Raw genomic sequence first — 23,559 nt, forward strand, 5'->3', positions numbered from 1 at the left:
TTCAAATTCTTCTGAGAATGCTTATATTGGTTCTTTTGAAAAACATACTAGAGGCATAGGTTCCAAGCTAATGTCCAAGATGGGCTATGAAGGAAAGGGTTTGGGAAAGCATGCACAAGGTATTGTTGAACCAATAATGGTTGAGGAAACGCCTAAGTATTTGGGTCTTGGCTATGGACAGTCTTATGGAGAGAGTCCCAAAGCTGCCATAAAGACCGTTAGAATAGCTCCAAGAAGGAGTGGCATTGCAAAGTGTGAAGATTGTGTTCAGTGGGAATGCAATAGCTTGAAACATCACTTGTAGGATGCATGTGTTTAGAAGCACACACTTGAACCAGAGATATGTGGAAACTCTGAAAGCATTGAAGAGATTGAGGGTGTTCCAAAGGGAGCCACTTCTTCAGTTGCTTCATCTCCTCATGAAGGCAATAAATGTGAAAGAGGCAGGTATAAATCTAGTTCTAAACATATTCCTCTTGATTTTGCAAAGCATGGTAAATTTCCACATAAGCATAGGAGAAGAATTGCATGTTCCTTTTGTGGTTTGTATAACCATCATGTTTCCAGATGTTGGAAGAGAATGGCCACATACAGGAAAATTTTGAAGGAGTAGAAGTAGAAAGCCAAAGGTCCATTGGAAAAGGAAAAGCATACTGTCAAGAGGATGCACATGTGTTACACTTACTACCATAAGCAAGGGCATCTTGCTGAAAGGTGTTGGACTCTGAATCCAACAATGCTTACACATAAGCTGCGGAAAGTGGAAAGAGAAGATGGTAGAAATGGAAAGGAAGTTTCCATGAATGAAGTGTCTCAAGATGATTCACATGTTGATACTGATGTGTAGACAAAGGAAAGACCTTGGAACTAGATTGGTAAGAAATGGCTAGATTTCTTTTCCAATTAAGGTTGCATGTCTATTGATGCATCTATTTGCATTTATTTGTTGATGAGATGCAAGTTGCAGGACATTACCAGGAAGGTGAATGGGAGAAGTTGAGTAGGAGACTCACTTTGTTGTTGCAACATTATGTTTCATTTCAGCTTCGAAAGTACAATGTGCTTAAGTGAAATTTGAAGGATGAAATGCATGAATAAGCATGATGTGCATGAACACAAGGATGTTGATGTTTTCCTGGTATTTGAACATGTATGTGTAATTGACTTGAAGGGTTGATTGCTTTGTTGTAAACATGCATTAATGTAATATTAACTTGGAAAAAGTTGATTTGGTCTCAAATATGGAGGTAATAATGAAGTGTTTCATCTTTTGAAAAAAAGTCCATACGGTCTTTTTCTACATGCTTGAATTTTTGGGTAATTTGTCTTAAAGGCATGTTTTGTGGGCTTGTTACCTAGTCCATCATTAATATGCAGATGTAAGGCATTGAGGTGTTCATAGGATGTAAAATCTATTCTTTTGTTGAAGCAAGAGTTTAGGCCATCCAGTTGTTTTCTGTATTCCTGTCATTGTTAACAATTGTTGGTGACATCTTGTCAAATAGGTACAAATGAAAGTTTTGTGGAGCAGATGTACTTCACATTTGTTTGAGCCACCTTGGATCAATGATCAAGGTAGAGAAGCTCAAACTACCTTCTATAACCATTTCAGCAGGAGTTCTGTAGGAGGGCAAGGAGGAAGATTGTTCTTCCTTGGAAGACCAGCCCATCCAAGAAGGGAAGTCGTCAGAAACTTTGGTTAGAGGCACTATGCAAGGCAAGTGTAGGGAGGTTGAAAGAAGAGGGTGAGTCACTCTCATTTACTATTCATATCAATATATTAGTCTTTTGGAGACCAAAATTTCCTTTAGTGGGAAGGCGTGATCCAAAATGGATTTTGGATAGACTCCCAAGTCTAAGTGTTCCTCAGAGAGGAAAAAAATGAAAGTCCAATAAGGTTCCTAGAACTAGCCCCATTGCAAAGATCGTCTCATTCTAAATCTACTACAACTTGAATGGGAAAAAATGGACTTGAGATGCGGAAGTTATCATAAAATTAAGCTACCCTTTATCCTTTGGAAAAAGGGGCAAAATCCCCTAAAAATGGGTCCTAAAAACCCTCTAAAACCTTCAAAATCCAAAAACTATCGCAAACGAAAAACTTCACAAAATGGTGGAAAACACTATCGGGAGGAAAAAAACATGAAGAAATAGCAGAAAACAGGCCTATCGGAGGTCAAACCAACTTTGCATAGGAGCTGTCAGATCTGGACGATCAACAGCCCAGATATGATTGGCATATCGCAATCAGCGGTGACAAGCAAAGGCTATCACTGGCAAACATGCGATAGGATCAGGCCGATGCGATGGTGCGATCACTAAAATCGGCGGATTGACATAGGTGATGACATGGGGCTTAAGGAAGGACCTTGTGTCTATGCGATATGCGATTGCGATCAATCGCATCGGAGCTACACAAAGGAGCAAGGCCGATATAAATATGGCTTGCGATTGTCGGACCCAATAGGGTTACAGGCGATATGTTTTTTATTTTGAAATCCAAAAAATGGCATTTTCCTTTGTATTTTGAATTTCCGCCAAATAAATGAATTACAAAGGAAATGTGCCTGATGCAAAGAAATCGGACCCAAAAGGGTTTATAAATGCCACTGTATATTATTTCAAGTCCGATATGAGCCATTTTGCGGGATTTTCAATGTTTTAATGTATTTTTCAAATACAGAGGAAAACCACGGCGCAGGGGTATTTGCGACATGTGATAGCGATTAAAGGCGGACCCGATAGGAGTATAGGGTAGATTTATGGATATTTGAAGTCTGATAAACAAAGATTTGGCAGAGTTTTCCCGTGTTTTTTAGTGTATTTCTTTGTGTAAACAGAGAACACTATTTTTGGGATTTTCAAAGACCCGATGGGCCCTTCCGTTGTAGAATAGGTGGCCACCTCTGATGAAGATGTTATGCCATGATTGCTAATGCTCAAAAGGGGGATTCAAGAGCTAGACAACTTGAGAAGAGGAAATGAACATACATCGTCGATTCGCTTTAAAGCCATAGAATGACAGAGACAAAGGGAGTTGTTGCTAAAACTTTGAATAAGCAGGTAGCGCAGAAGCAAAAAAAAGAGCCAGAGAGAGCGAAAGCTAATGCGCAGAGTAGCTGAGGGAGTCTTTTGAGTCACTTGGAGGTCAAGTGGAAAGCTAGAGAGCTGAAGGTTGCAGAAAAGCAAGATCTAGAGCCAAGAGCCAGAGCCAAGAGCCAGAAAGCCGAGAGCTTCAAGTGCTAGGGAGAGATGGTGTTCTAAGCCCATTTTTCCTGTGTAAAATAGTGGAGTTGAGCCAAAGAGCTTTTAAAAGGAGTTTGCCATAATCCCAGAGAGCCTAGTTGAGTTGAATAAATCTCAAGGAAATGTAGCCTAAGAGTTTTGGGTGAACTCCATATTAAGTTGTTGTCCTATGTGTTTATATTATTTGCTACACTATTTTCACTCTTACATGTATTTACATATCAGCACAAAAAACAGATTTTAAAGCAAATAAACAGTTAAAATAACCATAAGCATACACCTTATTTTCAAGCACATATTTAATTCCACATTGGTTTATCATAAAGACTTGGGAATATTTAAGCTTTGGAAGTGGGAGAGGTTCTTGTAAGTTAGACAAGAAGCCTAAGTTCCCCATTTTTAGATCATTATATGCACAATTTTTTTTCCTAGAAGGCGATAGGGACAACTACCCTAGCCCCTTTATAGGGGATGTACAACTCCAGGCATTTCTCCCTTCCGCTACTAATCAACTCACATGGTCTAAGGCCTACCATACTTTTAGGAGAAGTGAATAAGGAATTGACCTATGGGTGAGAGGGGATCCAACCAAACCCCTGCAGCTCTTGAGTAGACATAAGGAATTCATGAAATGAGCTAGTTTTATAGGCCAACTGGGGACATTCCATACAGATGTTATACAAGCCAGAAAAGAGTACTTCCAAGAGATTAAGGAGGAAGCCTTTTCTGTAGCTAGACAAAGGTGGTAAGCCTCTAGCATCACTGTTAGAAATTGAGAACCATTTGGATATTTGAACTTTAAATTCACCTCCTCTCATTTCTATAAATACAGTAATAAGATTTTGACTATGGGACCTAAATGGATAGGATGTTGGTATAGGACTTCAATCATATGGTATCCTCTAGATAAGTATTGTTGTGATTACACCTTGAAGGATCAAGATGTTACCCAGGATTTTGTTATATTAAAGAAGAAAAATGGCTTCAGACATTCCAAGGAGGAGTTATATTCTTCCTACTCCCTAACTCAACTACACATCAACTATTTAATTGCATGAGGACATGCAACAAGGTAAGCTGGGGAGTATGTTGGGTCAAGGAAAAGGTATATTTTCTCCTCAGTAATTGATTTATTTCATATTTATCCTTACATGATTATCTCTATTTATGAATTGAAATAAAGGAAATTACAGTTAAAGTTGGATGAAAGCACTTGGTAACAAATTAGATAAATCTAGCATTGGAAACTGACTTTTTACTATACTTATGTGCAGAAGACGCGGATTGGTTAATAGCTATTCATTTGACAGAGAAGCACCAGGCCATAAAAGGGAAAGAAAATATCTGAAGCAGGAAAGGCGACAAGAGACCAATCATACCAATAATATTTCATAACAGAATCAAATTATGTATTGCGAAATCCTGAGGACACCCTGATCCTGAGGATTCTGTTTTATCTAGTTTACTCTTTTACTATTATATATAAGGCCGAAAGGAAAACGAAGTTCAGTTCAGACTTGTGTAATCTATAATTATTCTTTTTGAGACATATCCTACTATTATCTTAGTGATTCTATAATCTGGTTACTCATATTAATGAAAGACTGTGTTTGATCTTCATATATATTCTGAGTATTCCTTAGCGGAGACTTCTGGTGACTCTCGGCCCGGTCAAGAGAATTTCTACTGCTTCCTTGTGTTATAATCTTTCCATTTGAATCTTTATTGATTGTTAATGTTCATTTAATATTATTTCGCTTATTGCGAGGATTGACGATTCCAATTCATATTGCTGTTCATTTCGATTCATACTTAGTCATGTGATGTATCTGAATAATGCTTTGATTTGATTGGTTATATTAGTTTCAGAGTAGAATGTTGTTCCTTTTGAGTTATGATATCATAGATCTTATAGATAGTGTAAATTAATTTCCATAATTTGTTGACAGAGAACAGTGGTTGTTTAGAAGTCATTTATCATATTTTCTTGATTGTCGTTCAATTAGGAGTTGTCATTCAATTGAGATTATCGTTCAATTGAGAATTGTCATTCAATCGAGATTGCCATTCAATTAGGATTTGTCATTCAATTTTGATTTGCGATAGATTAACATTGTTGTTTGGTAGTTATAGTTCTCTTTCTTGATCGAATGAGTTAGTTTTAATTCTATTTGAAGATTGCCAGATGTGATTCTTTGCATTCGCATTCAGATTCATTTAATTTTGGAATAAGTAGACGAAATTGCAGAGTGTTAAGAGTTCTTTCGGAGTCATTTATCCCTTAGATATTTCTTTAAGAGTTGTGTGAATTAAGTTGAAGAGAGAGTTATTAGTGATTGCAATGATTTACCTTTAGCTAACCTTTGAATTCACTGCATAGATTGTGCTGACACTCTTGAGATAAAAAGAGTTACCTTGGGTTGACAATTAATGTAGGAATTAAGATTTCCTATAAAAAGACATCTTAGTGCGCTAACACAACCCCAAATAAATAATAAATTAACTCAACCATATCTTGTAATGCATTGGCAATAATTACCACTCAAACTATCAAGATAGAAGTATATATCAAGATGAAAAAGGTGATAGTGTTGTTTGATTCAGGTAGTACCCATAATTTTATTCATTGTAATATAACCAAGGAATTGAATTGCTTCCTATATCTAGCACCAGAGTGTCAAGTGATGGTTGCAAATGGAGGAACTATAAATTACTCTGGAAATTCCCATAATATCAAGCTAACCATGGGACAATATGTATTGAATAGTCAAATGCTTTCCATTCTAGTGGGTGGTGTTGATGTTGTACTGGGAATCCAATGGTTATAATAATTGGGGATGCTAGACTTCAATTTTCAAGAACTCTTTAAAAAAAAAAATGGAAGGAAAGGAAGTTAAATTAAGGGGTATCACGGGAAAACCAAGAAAGATAATAAGATCTAATGGCATGAAAAATCTTCTGAATAAAGAACAACGAGGTGTAATTGCACAATTATGCTCTCTAGGGGTTCAAACATCAAAATCATCTATTTTTCTAGATCTCCAAAAGGTCTTGTACAATCATTCCAAGGTGTTTGAGACTCCCAAATGTCATCCACCTATTCATGAGCATGATCATGTGATTCACTTTATTCCAAGAAGTGTTCCTCCAAAAATTAGGCCTTATAGATTTCCTTATGCCCAAAAGAGTGAAATTGAACGTATGGTTGTAGAAATGCTAGAGATTAGTATAATTCAACCTAGTTAAAGTTCTTTCTCTGTTCATGTATTGGTGCACAAGAACGATGGATCAGGGCGTATGTGTCTAGATTATAGGGAGCTCAATGATCTGATTTAGAATATTAGCTTGCAGTGCTAAGATATTCCTCAGATTATAAACACAATTCTTCCATCATGCTTAAGGATTCAACAATTTTTGCAAGCGAAATGAAGAGTTTTTATGTTAATTTTATGAGAAATTTCACATAAATTAGAATCTGAACGATAACATAATCATGTACAACACATCATCAAAAACACATTACAACAAGCACATGATAAAGGAGTTCACCCCTCCTGGGCTACGTTTCCTTGGTCCATCTTCCAATGGCTTGGGCCTCTCTATTATGCTCAAAAGTGTAAAATAATGTGTTTACAATGCTCAAATGCTTTTGAAACCTACTCCAATCTGTCCAGAATACTCAAAAAATGACTATCTAGCCTCTTTTTACATCCAATTTGGTGAAAAAGTGAAGAAGTTATGAATTCCCTTGTTTTCCTATTATTCGCTCCACAAAATTCCACATTTCTAGAATGATCCTACAAATTAGCCCCAAAAATGCGCTAATTGGGCGAAAATTTCACTGCGCGGCAGTCGATAATATGTCGACACCGACTATCTTATCGCAAATCGCAATCGGCAAAAATATGTGGCCTTATGGTTTGTGAATAAGAAGGATAATGTGTGATTGCAATGTGGCAGACCCGATGGGATTATTAATTGCAATCCATAACTTATCGCATGAGGGATATCACAATCATCAAAAAACCGATGGTCTTGTATAGTTGGGACACTACACCGTGTTGAAATTTGTGATTATGATATCCCATTGCAACCCTAATCTTGCCGAGGGCCATTTCTGTAACACTGACCCTTCGCTGATGTGCGATTGTGATTCTCGCATTGCACCCTCGCTTGCTCTGGGGCCGATTTTTAATGTCGACCTGCCCGTAATTTCGATTTGCGACATGCTAAGACCAATGGAAGCTTGCCACTTGGTGCCTCCTCATTTTCTGAAGCATCTTGCCACATCATCCAATCCTTCCATGTGTCCAAATCAAACCTAAACTTTGACTTGCTCTAACTTTTGCATATGAGCTTGGGTTTGAGTGTCATTTACACCATTGGAATCAAAATGATGAGATGTTCGATTTGAAGCTAAGTTTATCAATATTATTACATTTTTATTTTTGAGCATAATTTGGAGCACTTGATCAATCCTCCCCACTGGAAGTCTTTTGGACCCAAAAATATCACTTTCAATTGACCAACAGGTGAGGGTACGGTTCCCTCACCTTTCCAATCTTGATCCATTGGTCACTGAATTGGAACTTGTGATCTCCATGATTCTTGTCGTGCCTTTCTGTGTACTTGCCTTTAACGTTTTCAAGTTGTTCTTGCACTTTTGGATGTACCATTTGGAGTCATTCAATGAAATCTTTGGCCTTGTCCATGTTAATATCAGTATAAAAATCCTTCTTACCAAAATGATACAATACATTATGATGCAAATGGTAAACAAATTCCTCCACTTGATTCATTTGACTCAAACTTGAATATACATCTTGAAAGTATGTATTTTTCTGAACATAACTTTCATGTAAAACAAAATGATGCTTGAGGAAAGTAGTTATACAAACTATAGGCTTAGAAAGTACATCAACAAACTTGTCGCTTATACTTTTCTTATACATTTTGACTGAGTGGAATAGAAGAAGAAAACACATCCAATGGAAGTGATTTTGTCGCTGCAACTTAAACACTTTATCATTAAAAATTTCTAAATGAAAAGAAATGGGTTTACCACATTGCAAAAAGACTGCGCCCATTGTATAGTCACATATAAAAACCTATAAATTAAATGATTTTTTCAAGTTTATAAAAGTAATTATAAAGGATGAACTGATATTTTGGTTTAAAGCATCAAATGCCTCTTGTTGTTTGCCTCCCCACTGGAAGACCTTTAGCACAACTTCCGACGAATGCAATTGAGCTACAATAGAAGAAAAATTAACAAATTTTCTCCTCCAACATTTGGTTTCTCTTAAAAAACCTCTTATCCAAATGAATATATTGAGTCTGTGCGTAGATTGTGAGCAGAGCAAAGGCATTTGTGGCTTCACAGGGATGTATGATTCTTTCACCCATGTTTGTAGGAATGGAGTCAATACCACCATAGACTGTTAGAACTTCAATCTTGGAGAGGTATAACTTCATCTCACCTTCTCCATGTCCCATGTAGACTGCCAAAAATCCCTTGGGAACATGAACATGCTTGGAAGAACCCATTTCATAGCTCAAGTACATCAAAAAAGTTTTATCCAACATATACTTTGACATCTTCAGAAACAAATGTTCTTGACATACAACATAAAGTATTTTTTTTCTCACAAATGACATGTTAATAATGAGATTTTATGAAAATGAAAATGTCATCCAAATAGACTATCCTGTCTAGAAATGGCTTCAACACATCTTTCTTCATATGTGTAAAAGTAGTAGGAGCATGGAAAAGACCGAAAAGCATAACAAGCCATTCAAACAAACCTTGCCTAGTTTTGAATGTCGTCTTCCCTATATCTCCTTCAACAACTCTACTTTGATGAAAACCACTTCTTGAATCCCATTCAAGGAAATGCTTACCATTCTTCTCGGGCTCCAACACAGAGGTGTACCACATGGTAAAGTAGTAGGCCGAATGATCCTTTTATTCAACAATCCCTAGATTTGCGTCTTAATTTATGTGCTTTCCATCACTGACATCTTGTACATGCCAATGTTAGGAAGAAGACACTTTTGCTACAACTGTAACTCAGGTTGGATTCCCCTCTTGGGAAGTAATCCCTTTGATTCCTAAAACATTTTGTCATATTGGTTAACTACGTCAACCAATTCAAATTTCAAATTTGAATCACAACCTTTAAAAGCCTCATTATCAACATCATTTTTGGGTTTGATCATGAGAGGCACAAAATTCTTGCTTGAATTCACTAGTCTTTTCATCTGCCCTATATTATCAAGAGAAAGATTTGTTTTCTTGTTGTGAGCTCTCACAATATATTCTACTCCATTTTTTAATAAATTATATTTATTTTCATGTCGAATGAAGATATCTTTTATGTTATAAAGGTATGGGCTGCCAAAAACGTTGCCATAGATATCTAATAGCGCAACATCAAGCTCCACTTCATCTATGAATTTTATAGTGATAGTGAATTTTAGTTTACACTTTCTCGTAACCTGCAATTGTACATTGTCACATACCCATCCAAGTGGATATGGTTTATGATGTGGAACAGCTTCCAGATTTAAACTCTTGACAATGTTTTCTGAGATAAGATTGGCTTGAGAGCCACTATCAAACATTGTATCAATCTTGTTATGTATCGATATCACTATTATGTGAAACAATTCAATTCTCCTCTTTTCATTTGGAGTTTCATTATGTGAGTTTTAAGAATAGTGCTGGCAATGGATTCCTTTCCTTGAAACCCCATGGCTATGATTTTTCTTTCATCGCCCAATTCGAATCCCAAATCCTCTTCTTAAGTGATTGCAGCTGTCTTTTATTTTCCTTTCTTGTTTAATTTATTTGGTTTCATTTCGAGATGAGGCTTCCAATAGTGAGCTTCATTGTTACCCTCTCTGGAAAAATGTTTACAGATTATTTTCTTTCTTCCTTTTTAATGGATGCATTTTTCTTTCCCTTGAAACCATTTTCTTTCTCTTTACCCTTAAACGAATTTTACTACCTTCTTCTGAAATTTTTTTCCCTGTTGCCTCAAGATGAGTGGCTTGCACACACATATCATCTAGATTATTGGGATTAAACATTAAGATAGTATGCCTAAGGTAACTGTGCAAGCCCCCTATGTACTTCAGCAGTGTGTCCTATGATTAAAAATCTACAGCTAACATCAAAGACCTTTTTCTAAATTCTTGGGTGTAATCTTGCACATTTTGACCTTTAAGCTGTCTAAAGTTCTGCTAATTCATTATGGATTTCTACATATAAGCTAGAGGTTAGAATTTCATTTTGAATGCAGCAATGAAATCATTCCAATAAATAGAGATCTTACCGTGTTTTTTAATCTCCTCTTTGGTCTTTGATTCCCACCATACTAGTGTTTCACCCTCCATTATCAAGGAAGATAATTGAATCTTTATGTCATCGTCTTGAAGGTTTTGAATCCTGCAATAGACCTCCAACTGACGAATCTAATTATCAAGCTTCTCTACATTCACTTCAAAATTATACGTGGGCAACTCGAATTTAACATCAAGTTTTAAAAAAGGTGATTTACTAGTTCCTTTTGAAGAATGATGATGAGTATGAGTAAGGGTTGTATTAGTGGAAGAGGGTGAATATGCTTGTGAAGAAGAAGATGAAGAATATGCTGGAGAGGGTGGAGGTATGTCTCCATTCCCATTACTTCCTTTTCCATTACCTCCTCCTGAAGAGCCTTCTTCTTTGGGAGGTTTGGAACTTTCTCCTTGCAACTTGGTATTACTTTCTCCATAGAGGACCTTCACCATCTTTTTCATATTAAATGAAGCCTTTCGGAAGGTCTTCTCATCTTTTGTCATGTTTGTAGGTTCTCCTTCATGAGACATGATATTTGGAGTCTCAATTGCAACTTGAGGCTAAACTAATGTTGGATATTGTGGCAAGCTTACTCTTCTTCCCCATGACCCAAATTCATGGCTTCCAACCAACTTTCCTTCACCTCTTTTGAGTTTTAACCTTGTAATCATGACATAAACTTACAAACAATTAAATCCTTCTGTCACAAAGAAAACCCAGTTCTCTGATACCAAATTGATCTGATTTAGAATATTAGTTTGCAGTGCTAAGATCTTCCTCAAATTATAAGAAAAATCCTTTCATCGTGCTTAAGGATTCATCAATCTTTGCAAGTGAAATGAAGAGTTTCTTGTTAATTTTATGAGAAATTTGACATAAATCAGAATCTGAATAGCAACATAAACATGTACAGAACATCATCAAAAACACATTACAATAAGCACATGATAAAGGAGTTCACCCCTCCTAGGCTACGTCTCCTTGGTCCAGCTTCCAATGGCTTGGGCCTCTCTATTATGCTCAAAAGTCTAAAAATTTGTGTTTACAATGCTCAAATGCTTCTGAAACCTACTCCAATCAGTCTAGAATACTCAAAAAATGGTTATCTAGCCTATTTTTACATCCAATTTGGTGAAAAACTGAAGAATTTATGGCTTCCCCTTATTTTCCCATTATTCTCTCCACAAATTTCCCCATTTCCGGTATGATCCTACAAATTAGCCCCAAAAACGTGCTAATTGGGTGAAAATTTTGCAGTACGACGGGCCATAATCTATTGGAACCGACTGTATTATTGAAAATCGCAATCGTCAGAGTTTTGCGGGCTTATCGTATGTGAATACGGCGGACAATGTGCAATTGTGATGTGGCGCACTCGACGGGAGTATTAACCGCAATTCATAACTTATCACATCTGGGATATCGCAATAGGCGGAAAATCGGTGGTGTTGTATATGTGGGAATTTGCACTGTGTTGTGATTTGTGATTGTGATATTGCATTGCAACCCAAACCTGATGGGGCAATTATGTAATAATGACCTGTTTCCCTGTTGTGATGTGCGATATGCAATTTATCTCATCGCAACCCTGATCTCGCCGAGGGACAATTCTGTAACATCGACCCTTCGCTGATGTGCGATTGCAATTCTCGCATTACACCCTAGCTTTCTCTAGGGCCAATTTTTAACGCCGACTTGCCTGCGTTTGCAATTTGCGACATTCAGGGGCTAATGGCAGCTTGCCACTTGGTGCCTCGTCATTCGCTAAAGCACCTTGCCACATCATCCAATCCTGCCATGTGTCCAAGTCAAACCTGAACTTTGACTTGCTCTAACTTCTTAATATGATCTTAGATTTGAGTTATGTTCATATCATTGGAATTAGAATGACAAGCTCTTCGATATGAAGATAAGTTTATCAAGATTCCAAAAAATTGACTTTTGAGCATAATTTTGAGCACCTGATCACTAAACAAGCTCACTATTAAATACAAATTTCCCATTCCTACCATTGATGAATTAAATGGAGCAATTTACTTCACCAAGTTGGATCTTCATTCAAGATATCATCAAATTAGAATGAATACTAAAGACAATTTGAAAACAACATTCATAACTCATGAGGGTCATTATGAAGTTTTGGTCATGACTTTTGGCCTTACTAATTCACCTTCCACAACTCATGGTTTGATGAATTCCATTTTCAAACACTTCCTCATAAATTTTATGTTAGTATTTTTGATGATATACTAATCTACAACAAGTCTTGGAAGGATCATGTTCAAGATGGTGATAGGGTGCTCAAACTTTTGAGGGAGAAACAATTATATTCAAAAACCTCCAAATGTTTCATTGGGGTATGGGAGGTGGAATATTTGGGTCATATTGTATCTCATGAGGGTGTTAAGGTAGACCCTAACAAAATTAAAGCCATTAAGGAATGGAAAATCCCCACAACCATAAAGGATATTCGAGGATTTCTTAGGTTGATAGGGTATTATCACAATTTTGTTAAGAATTATGGGAGAATAGCAGCACCTCTAACATCATTACTAAAGAAAGATGCATTTTCTTGGACTCTAGAAGCAAGGAAGGTCTTTGAACATATTAAAGAGGCAATGTGCCAAGCACTGGTCTTAGCTCTACTAGACTTCACAAATTTTTTATTGTGGAATGTGATGTTTCACGAAATGGAATTGGTGTGGTTTTAATGCAAGAAGGAAGACCCATTTCTTTTGAAAGTTGTCCAATCAAAGGAAAGTATTTACACAAACCTATTTGTGGGAATGAAATGTTGGAAATACTACATGCACTAAAGTAATGGTGACCTTACCTAATGGGAAGACACTTCAAGGTAAAAGAAAATCATGATAGTCTTAAATACTTTTTGGAACAAATATTATCTTCAGAAGAGCAGCAAAAATGGGTGACAAAGATGTTGGATTATGACTTTGAAATCATCTAGAAAAAGGGGAAGAAAAATGTTGTTGCAGATGCATTGTCAAGAAAGGATGAGGATGTCGAAGCATTTATTTGTGCCATTTTTATTGTCCAACCTGATTTGATAACCGAAGAAAGGGATGAATGGAGAATGATGAAGAGGTGTGGTCACTCATTTGAAAGTTTCAGCAAGATCCCAATACATATGATATGCTACAAAGATCTCTTATATCTTTGTAAGGATTCCCAGCTCAAACAAAAGCTTCTTTTGGAATTGCACACCTCTCCCATAGGAGGGCACTTAGGATTTTTTAAAACTTACCATAAAGTCAAGAAGATTTTTTTTTGGGATGGCCTTAAATTTGATATTCAGAAGTTTGTGGCAGAATTTTTGGTTTTCCAACAAAACAAAGTTGAGACAATTAAGACCCCGGGTATATTACAACCTTTACCCATTCCAAGTCAGTGTTGGGAGGAGGTCTCAATGGATTTTTTCATAGGTTTACCCAGGTTTGAAGGAAAGAGTGTCATCATGGTTGTATTTGATAGACTTACCAATTATTCACACGTTTGTGCATTATATCATCCTTTTAAAGCTAGTACAATTGCTACTACATTTATGGAAACAATTAAAAAGCTTCATGGAAATCCAAAGATTATAGTAAGTGATAAAGATCCCATTTTCACTCAAAAAAAAATTACGAAATTATTTTAATGTATTGGTACTCAATTAGCTAATAGCTCATCTTATCATCCTTAATCTGATGGGAAAACTGAGATAGTGAATAAATGTTTGGAAGGATATCTTCGTTGCTTTATATATGATAAACAAACACAATCTGTCAAGTGGTTACCTCTAGCTGAATGGTGGTATAACACTTCCTTCCATACTGCAGCAAAAATGACCCCATTTATGTCACTTTATGGATATCATCCACCATCCATCACATCATATTTAAGACAAAATTGTAAGGTTCAAGTAGTGGAAGATCACATCGAGCATCAACAACAAGTTCTCCAACTCTTAAAGGATAACCTCACTCTAGCGCAGAATCAAATGAAACAACAAGCATATCAACATTGCAGTGGAAAAAAATTTGATGTACGTGACTGGGTATTTTTACTGTTACAACCATACAAACAAATGTCTCTCAAGCTAGCTAAGAAAGATAATAAATTATCACCCAAGTACTACGGTCCTTACAAGGTGTTGTAAAATATCGGTACTATGGCATGCAAATTGGAGCTACCTTCATCATCCCGAGTACACCCATTTTTTCATGTTTCACACTTAAAGAAGGCTATCGGTGAAAAGCTTCCAGTTCAAACAATGTTTCCAAAACTTGACGAAGAAGGAAAAATCATATTTGAGCCTAAAGCAAGGACGGAAACAAGAACCTGACAACTATGTAATCGATCAATTTCAGAGTATCTCATTAAGTGGAAGAATTTACCCACATAAGATTCCACATAGGAGGATGAGACTTTTATACATAAGCATCCAGAACTACTCAAGCATTGAGGACAAGAGTTTTTTGAAGGAGAGGGGCATGTTAGGTCCCTATAATACTAGTTTATCCCCCTTATTGTTATTGTTGTTCCCATGTAGCCCCCATATTGTTATTGTTGTGCCCCAAAGAAACCCACTATTGTTATGTTGTGTCCTTACATTATTATTCTTATGTAGGCTCTGATTATATTGTGACCCCTTAGACTCCTATATATACAAAGGAGGTATTGCCATTTGTATCATCAAATATTCATTGTTCATTTATGTAATGTAAAGGAGGTTTCCCCCTTGTTACAGATCCATTTGGTCACATCAATCCCATCATCTAGATCAGTGTTTTAGGGCTCATCAAACCCTAATTCCAGTTGCTACATGCCCTAAACAAGTCACCCTTTCGAATGCCTCCTTCCTAGACAGTTTCATGACCTGAACACATCTTGAAATGACCTCTAAAGGGACCAGCGCAGGTAGGCCCATGTAAGGGTGCACAACAGAGTAGTTGAGTCCATGCCAGGGTGCTCTTCAGAGCACTTAGGCCCTCTTTCACCTACGTTGGGTGAGATTGAGCGAAATTCACATAGGGTTTAGGGAATATTCTTATCTCTTGGAGTCAACTAGAAGTTTCCCTCACTTATCAACTCTTAAGAGCTCGAAAATGGATGAGGAATGAGTTAAGATGCATCCTATCCTCTCATCCCTTCCTCCATGGAACTAATTATAAGTATGGAAGGTCATTCAATACACCAATTTATGACATAACCTCCTTCATCCTCCTATAAATTGAACACTCATTTAAGCGATCAGGGGTTGGACTATGTTGAATTGTAAGGAGATAATGTTGCTATGAGAATTGGCTTTGAGAAAAGTATTGTTATGCTACAAGTTTTTCATGCTTTTGATGTGATGTGGATGGGATCCAAGCTGGAGGAGTGACTTCGAATCAGACATGATGGTTGTAATTCCTTCTTCTATTCAATAAAGTATTTGAACCTTTTCCCATATGTTTGTATTGATATATGATGCTTATATGTGTGAATGTATCTGATTCCATTTACTTGTATTCAATAGATCTTTTGCTTTGATCGATTCTTTGTCTTCTATTTGTGTTTATAGGTACTTCTCAAGCATGTTAAGTACGGGAAGAAGCAACAGGATCGATACAAAGGAGACAAGAGGAAAGCGAAACTATAAGTAGGTCTTCTCATATTCTTTGTCTTATCTATTACTTATAGGAAAAGGATAAAGTGCTTTAAACTGTTGTTCTAAAGTGCTTTATAGGATATGGCTACTTATCTAGGGAATTAGTATTTATCCGCAGATACCAAATTCTCGAAAACAAATTGGCGACTCTGCTGGGGAAGATCATCCTTCCTAGTAGCTTATCCACCTCTTAGGACATTCTTGCAGACCCTACTTGTGTTCATTGATTGTATTTGAGCTCTTTTGCATTGAATTTTGGTCAAAATTGTGTCAAATTGCCTTTTAGAATGGCTCACTGTCACCAGTGCAGGCTTGTGAGGGACACAGTGTGTTGCAGAGCACCCTTGCCTTAGGAATAGTGCTTTAAAATGCAATGTCTCCCATTCACGGCTGCACTGATCCTTCTAGGGTCAGTTTCTCGCCTTTGGATTGAGTTTTTACCAACTTTCCTCTATTTGATTGCTTGCTAATTAATCAATGAATGTCACGTCTCAAAATACAAGTTTCTATCTCCTTTGCTAACCCTACTTTGACTTGGTTGATTAATGTTTCTTAAATGTTTTCTTTGTCATTATCAATCCATAGTCAAAGTTAGATTATAGTCGATTAATCTTAGTTCGAAAGAAAGTGTCGTAAAAGACGTCTTTTCCTTCGAAACAGAACTGTTGTAAAGTCTTCGTTCTTGTTAAAGATTGATTGATTGTATGTGCATTAGTTTCCTTTTTGTTCACATTCACATTACGTAAATAAAAAATAAATACATGCATGTTGCATTGAAAAAGTTTGTGTGTGCTCATAAGAATAGTTTAGGGAAATTGCATTAGATTGTGCTCTTTTCTCTTTGATTAAAAGAAATCTGATTACTCTATCTCTAGTAGCTAGGATTTTCATTGTTAAATTTTATGGAAAGAATGATTGTCATAATAGTTGCATTCCTAGGAATTTCAGAATACATCACGTGGTGAAACTAAAAGGCAAATTCCTAAGCAATATCAACTTAAAATTAACGTCAATTTACCTCATGGAGCATTGTCATTAATAAAAAACATTTAGTGGTTCTAGGCTAGAGACGTGTTTCAGCGTCATAAAACAAAGTAGTTGTCGCTAACTTGTTTGCAATACATCCTGAGTGTGATACCTTATTCCACGTACGTGAGTATATCGTAGCTCATCCACGTATCTTTGGGTATATAGGGTGGTGTTACAATACGTAAAGTATATGGGAATGCTCTCACCGTGCAGTTTTTCATTAGACATCGCTTATACGAATTGGGTCTCCACGTACTTTCAGGTATATATGGGATGACAAAACTAGGTTGCTATTCATCCTTAGGTAACCGAATCGGCCGCCTTGTACATTATGACACATCGAACACAATATTCAAGGAGATTACTTGCCCATACTTCTTGGTTCGCTAGGAGGTATTCTGCAGTTCACAGTTGCTTGGTAAAACTTTTGCCTAGCTTACCCTTATTTTTTTATTTCTTTTTTGTAATAAAATTAATCAAAAATCATGGAGGAACATCAACCCTTACCCCATCGTTCATGGAGAACAACGAGTAAACCACCTTTTTCACCTAAAGCTACACTTATTCGGTCAAAGAGGTCTCCCTTAACTGAGTCAAGTACATCAAGAACTCTTGTTTCTTCATCTAAATTACCAGAATCATCCATTTCGGTAAGTACTGAGACTCTATTTACTCCAACTATTTCTGGTACATCCATTTTTGAAGAAGAAGTTTCACAATTACTTGAGGACATTATCACTGATATTAGTGAAATAGTAACCGAAGTTGTTCAACAACAAGTTGATCCACAACTTGAAGTTGCTCAACAAGAAATTACTTATGAACTTGAATCAGTTCAACCAGAATTTAATCTAGAACCTATCACAGTTCAATAAGAAGTTACTTCTGAACCTGAAGTTGTTCAGGAACCTCTCTTTGAAACTGTTTTTCAAACATCTGGACTTCGAATTTGAACATTCAAAAGTTGTTACTTTACCGAAAGATGATCAACTAGTTAAGCCTCAGGCATTAGTAACTACTAAAACTTCCACTTTATCAACACAAGAAGCTTATTACGGACCATACGATGAAGTTCTTCCACCTAGTTTCATTGTTTTTGAGAAATAATTAGAAGAAGATACTACACCTGGAACCCCATTCCATTTTGGAACTGGGATTTATCTTTATGCTTATTCTCCTCATTTTACTGCTCCTTTTGATCTCGCTTATTTTCAAGTACCCATCGATTCTTTAGGACATATATTGGGTCATTTAAGTATGGCTGAACAACCGTCAACATCCCAGGTTGTATCATCTGATGCAGCTGCAGCAAAATATTCTGTCACAACCTCTTCAATGTTTTCTACTACTCCTCAGTCACATCCATATGGTGAATTTTCCATCCCAGTTGGTTACCAATCTTTATCTGGAACCCACTCAGGGGTTGCATCTACACCATGGTCAACACCCATGTCCTCAACCGAAATTTTACCTGGTTCTTGTTTAACGGGAACTCAACAGTTTGATCCTTCATATCAATATCAAATTGGGCAATCTAATAAAAAATGACCTATGTGTCCATTACATACTGGATTGCCGCCATATGGAGAGCGATATGCTTACTCACCTTATCCTCCATATCCTGGAGGACCATCATATGGTAGTATCTTGTAGTATTCAGGTCAGCCTGGAATGCGAGTCTGTCAATGGAAACCAACAATGCCAGTTCAACCAAGGCTTGTGTATCCAACACAACCAATGAAAACTATGTCAGCTATTCCTACTACACCTGTTGTTACCACTGTATCGCATTCACAAGTTCAAACAATTGTATCTCAACCTATACAAACTAGTCCTTCTACCTTGCAACCACAAGTTTTAGGTCAAGAGGCCGAAGTTTCTCAAGCTTTTATACAACAATCGTTTGTGTCTGGGGTCCAAAAACCTCAGGTTAGTATACCTTTATTTGGAGTGACTCAAGCTTACACTGGTATAGTTTATTCACAACCTGGTCAACCTTACATTTCTGGGCAACAACAACTATTAAATCAACAACAGTTGTACCAACAACAACAAAAGTTGATTCAACAACCTTGGCAGCCCCAATATCAACAGCCTCAATTCCAACCCCAATTTGGACCTGCCCAACAGGCTCAACCCAAGTTTGGATAATTTCAAGCTTACCAAGGTCCCGGTCAACAAGGCTTTGCTGGTTATGGACAATCACAAATTCAACCTGGCTATCAACAACCACCTTATGCCGGATTTGTTCAAAAACCACCTTATTAAGGTTACCAAATGTAGATGTCATATGTTGGTATGAAAAGACTTATTTCTCACGCAATTCCATCATATCCTGGGTATGCTCAACTTGACTTGAATAAATAGTTGCCATTCGTAGCAACTCTTGAATTACCAAATTTAAACTGGCTCACTAATGATCCAATCTTATATGCACCTTGGTGGCTGGTAATTCTACATAAGTTACCTTCTGACATTCCGAAATTCAATGGAAATCCTAGATAATACCCATCAAATCATGTCATGACTTTTCATTTGTGGTGTTCATCAAACTCTTTAAATGATGACTCAGTTAGATTCCATCTTTTCCAAAGAACGCTTACTGGTATGGCTATGAAGTGGTACATTGAGTTACCACGAGCTTCTTTCGACAATTTTACAACTTTAGCCACTGCATTTCTGACCCACTTCCAGTTACCTATTAGATATGAGACTGGAACAGAACTCCTAACAAACTTTAAAAAAGCTACTGCTACTCATATATCAAATCATATCCATGAGTGGTGGCATCATCATCGAATGGTTAAGACTTATGTTTCTGATGAGCTTTTGGTTGAGTGTTTCATAAAATACGTGTTGCCATCAATCATCGAGGATGTGGCGAAAGGTGGAGTTGTCATAGAAGAGAAAGTAATTGCTTGTGCCTAATATTTGGATTTGATTTATACACAATCTGGAATGCTCTACGGTAGGATTCTGAATTCACCCCGACCTATTCCTCCTCCACAATTGAGTAAGGACTCTCATGTCGGTGACAGTGTGATTGGTTCTTCAAGCACATCAATGGCAGTTAGAGCATCTGGTCAAACACTTGTTGTTTCCAATTAGACTTCCAATGAATCAGAAAACACTCTTGCTTCTGAAGTCAATCCTGTGTCATCTGACAAAGGCAAGAATCAAAAGCAACCAGGAGGCAAGAAGAAGGGGAAAAATAAGAAGAAAAAAGATAATCCCCCTCAAGATAAATCATCTGATTCCTCTACTTCGGAATCGAAACCTCGTTATCCATGTCTAATCTGTAATGACGAGCATTTTACAAGATACTCTCCACACTGCTCAGAAGTCTCTAAGCTTCTAAAGACTTCTAACACATCTGCAGTGTTGATTGATCCATTTCCAAACCCGGAGACACATTTGGTTGTGACAGACCATGCTTCCACATCCCAAGTACTTATGTTATCCATTACAAAGCCTCAAAATGAAGTTTTGGTGTCAACAAGAAATAAATATTATGGAAATCCACCATTGTCGTCAAATAATCAGGCCACTGATCAACCTAATCCTTCGACTTCGACTCCATCTGAAAATATTCCACCACCTATTGCACCAGAACTGACAATAAAACAACCAAAGGGATTTTTTCATAAATTTACATTTAACCCTCGAGCTCGAGCAGCTCAGAACTATAACATAGTCTAATATCTTGCTCAATCACCTTCTGCTATTTCGACACTCGAGTTGTTACAAAAATGTCCCTCCCAGAAGCAGGCTTTACTCTGAGCAATTGGTGGAATAGACCCTACGGAATACAATCTTGTGGTTTTCAACCATGCGGGATATACACTACAGTTACTGGCACAACTAGCTTTCCTAATTCAAGTAAAAGCTCTCAATAAGAACGTTCACCGAGCTATTATTGATGAGGGGGCATCTACTTGCATTATGTCAATGAGCTGCTGGAAAAAAACTAGTTCACCGTCATTGTCACGATCACCAGCAACGTTAAAAGCTTTCAACGGATGAACATATATGCCTTGTGGGATTTTGAGTAACCTACAATTGAACTAGGGGGAAAACAATTACTGTTGAGGTTGAGGTAGTTGACAGACCTTTCGACTACAACATTTTACTAGGAAGGCCATGGTTATATGCTATGGCTGTTGTGGTTTCCACGTACTTTCATATGATTGCATTCCCTCATAAAGGTGGAATCATAGTTATCGATTAGCTTGCCTTATTTGCATCTAGTTCTCAAGCTACTGGAAGCATTCTATTGGTACACAGACCCCCATTGTCACTTCAAAGTGTTGGTGTAGGTCTCTTTAAAGATCCTTCCCTAATGGGTACTTTTACGCTACCGTCACCATCTGATTTGGTGGAAGTGGCAAGAGTAGAGACTTGCAACATGATTTCCTACACCTCATCTGATTTAAGGGGGATTACCAAAAATTCTAAAGTTGATAGTAATACTGAAGTTATGCCACTAAGCTCCATTGAGCTTGCATAGAAATCAATTATCTGGCTTGTGCGGAAAACCCAAATCCACTTTCACCAATTGTATGGGTAGAACATTCATTAGAATATGGTACTTCTTTAGATCCTTTTTCATGTATATTTTCTACGGATGAAGGAATTTTCCAATCAATGATGATAGGAGAAGAACCTTGGGAAGGTTATCATCATCGTTCCCATCTTCCAGATGACATCGAAGATTATTGAAATGAAATTAACCACCCTTCAGTTGTTGATTTCATTTCAAATTCTGTTTTCATAGACACAATATATTCCGAGCAAAACTTGTCAAATATTGAAGAAACGATTTATATTAATATTTCGACCAAACCTAATGTTGTAGAAAACATTCACATCGGAAAATCTTGTTCTCCATAAGAACTTGATAATTACCGTACTCTCTTTCATGAATTTCGAGATATATTTGCATGGTCATATGAGGAGATGTCAGGCATTGACTCTAATATTGTTGAACATGAAATCAAGATGTATCTTGATGTCAAACCAGTATGACAGCGCCTTCGATTTGTTCATCCAAAGAAAGCCATTTCCATTAAAGAAGAAGTTGAAAATATTTTTTGTGCTGGCTTCATTTACCTTGTACCTCTTATTGATTGGGTGTCCAATATTGTTCCTGTCATGAAGAAACAAGGGACAATTCGAGTGTGCGTCAATTATAGGGATGTAAATCAGGCACGTCCAAAGGATAATTATCCTACTCCTTTTATCTATTAGATTATTGATGAATGTGCCAGATGAGAAAGATTCTCATTTATGGATGGATTTTCTGGCTACAATGAAATCAATATCCGCCCACAGGACCGATCTAAAACAAATTTTATTTGTCCATGGGGCACATTCACGTATAGGAAACTCCCTTTCGGTTTGAAGAATGCAGGGGTCACATTTCAGAGGGCAGTGAACTATTCCTTCCATGACATCAAGCACATTGTTCAACCTTACCTTGACGATTTTCCTTCTCATTCACGAAAGCGGACTGATCACCCGCAACATTTGAGAGCTATATTTTTATGGTTCCGACACTGCAAGATACGACTCAATACACAAATGTGTGTTTTGTGTTGGTTCTGGTCGATTGCTTGGATTTGTAGTGTCTAGAGATGGAATTCGACTCGATCCATTAAAGGTTCAGGCAATTCTTGACTTGCCTCCACCTTCAAATATTTTACAGTTACAGAGACTCCAAGGGAAGGCTAACTTTCTGAGGAGGTTCATTCCCAATTACGCTAAAATGGCTAAAGGTTTTACATGTCTTTTGAAAAATGGAATACCCTTCCATTGGGATCATGTTGGGCAAGATTCCTTTGATGATCTTAAAGATACATTGATTAGAGCATCATTAATGTATTCTTTGAATTATCAAAACGACTATTACCTATATCTCGTCGTTGTATATAAAACCATGGGCATGGTTTTAGTCCAAGAGGAAGATGGGATTGAACATTCGATATATTATTTGAGCCGTAATCTCAATGATACAGAAAGTAAGTACTCTTATGTCGAGAAACTAGCTTTGGCAACTATGCAAGCTGTTCAGAGATTTCGCCACTACATCTTGCTCCGGAAGACCACCGTCAATTGATGGGGGGAATACTCAAAATGGATAGTCATTTTGTAGGAATTTGATCTGTAATTCATCAAGTCCAAATCAAAGAAATCTCTTGTTTTCTCCAAGCTACTTTGCGACCTTCCCTTGACCTCCATTGGGTCCACATATGAACCATCGATTTTAAATGCGTCTCTATTTCTGATATCGTCA

This window comes from Pinus tabuliformis, chromosome 8, assembly GCF_031772625.1.
Source record: "Pinus tabuliformis cultivar Carrire ecotype Pingquan chromosome 8, CPIR1, whole genome shotgun sequence".
NCBI lineage: Eukaryota > Viridiplantae > Streptophyta > Pinopsida > Pinales > Pinaceae > Pinus > Pinus tabuliformis.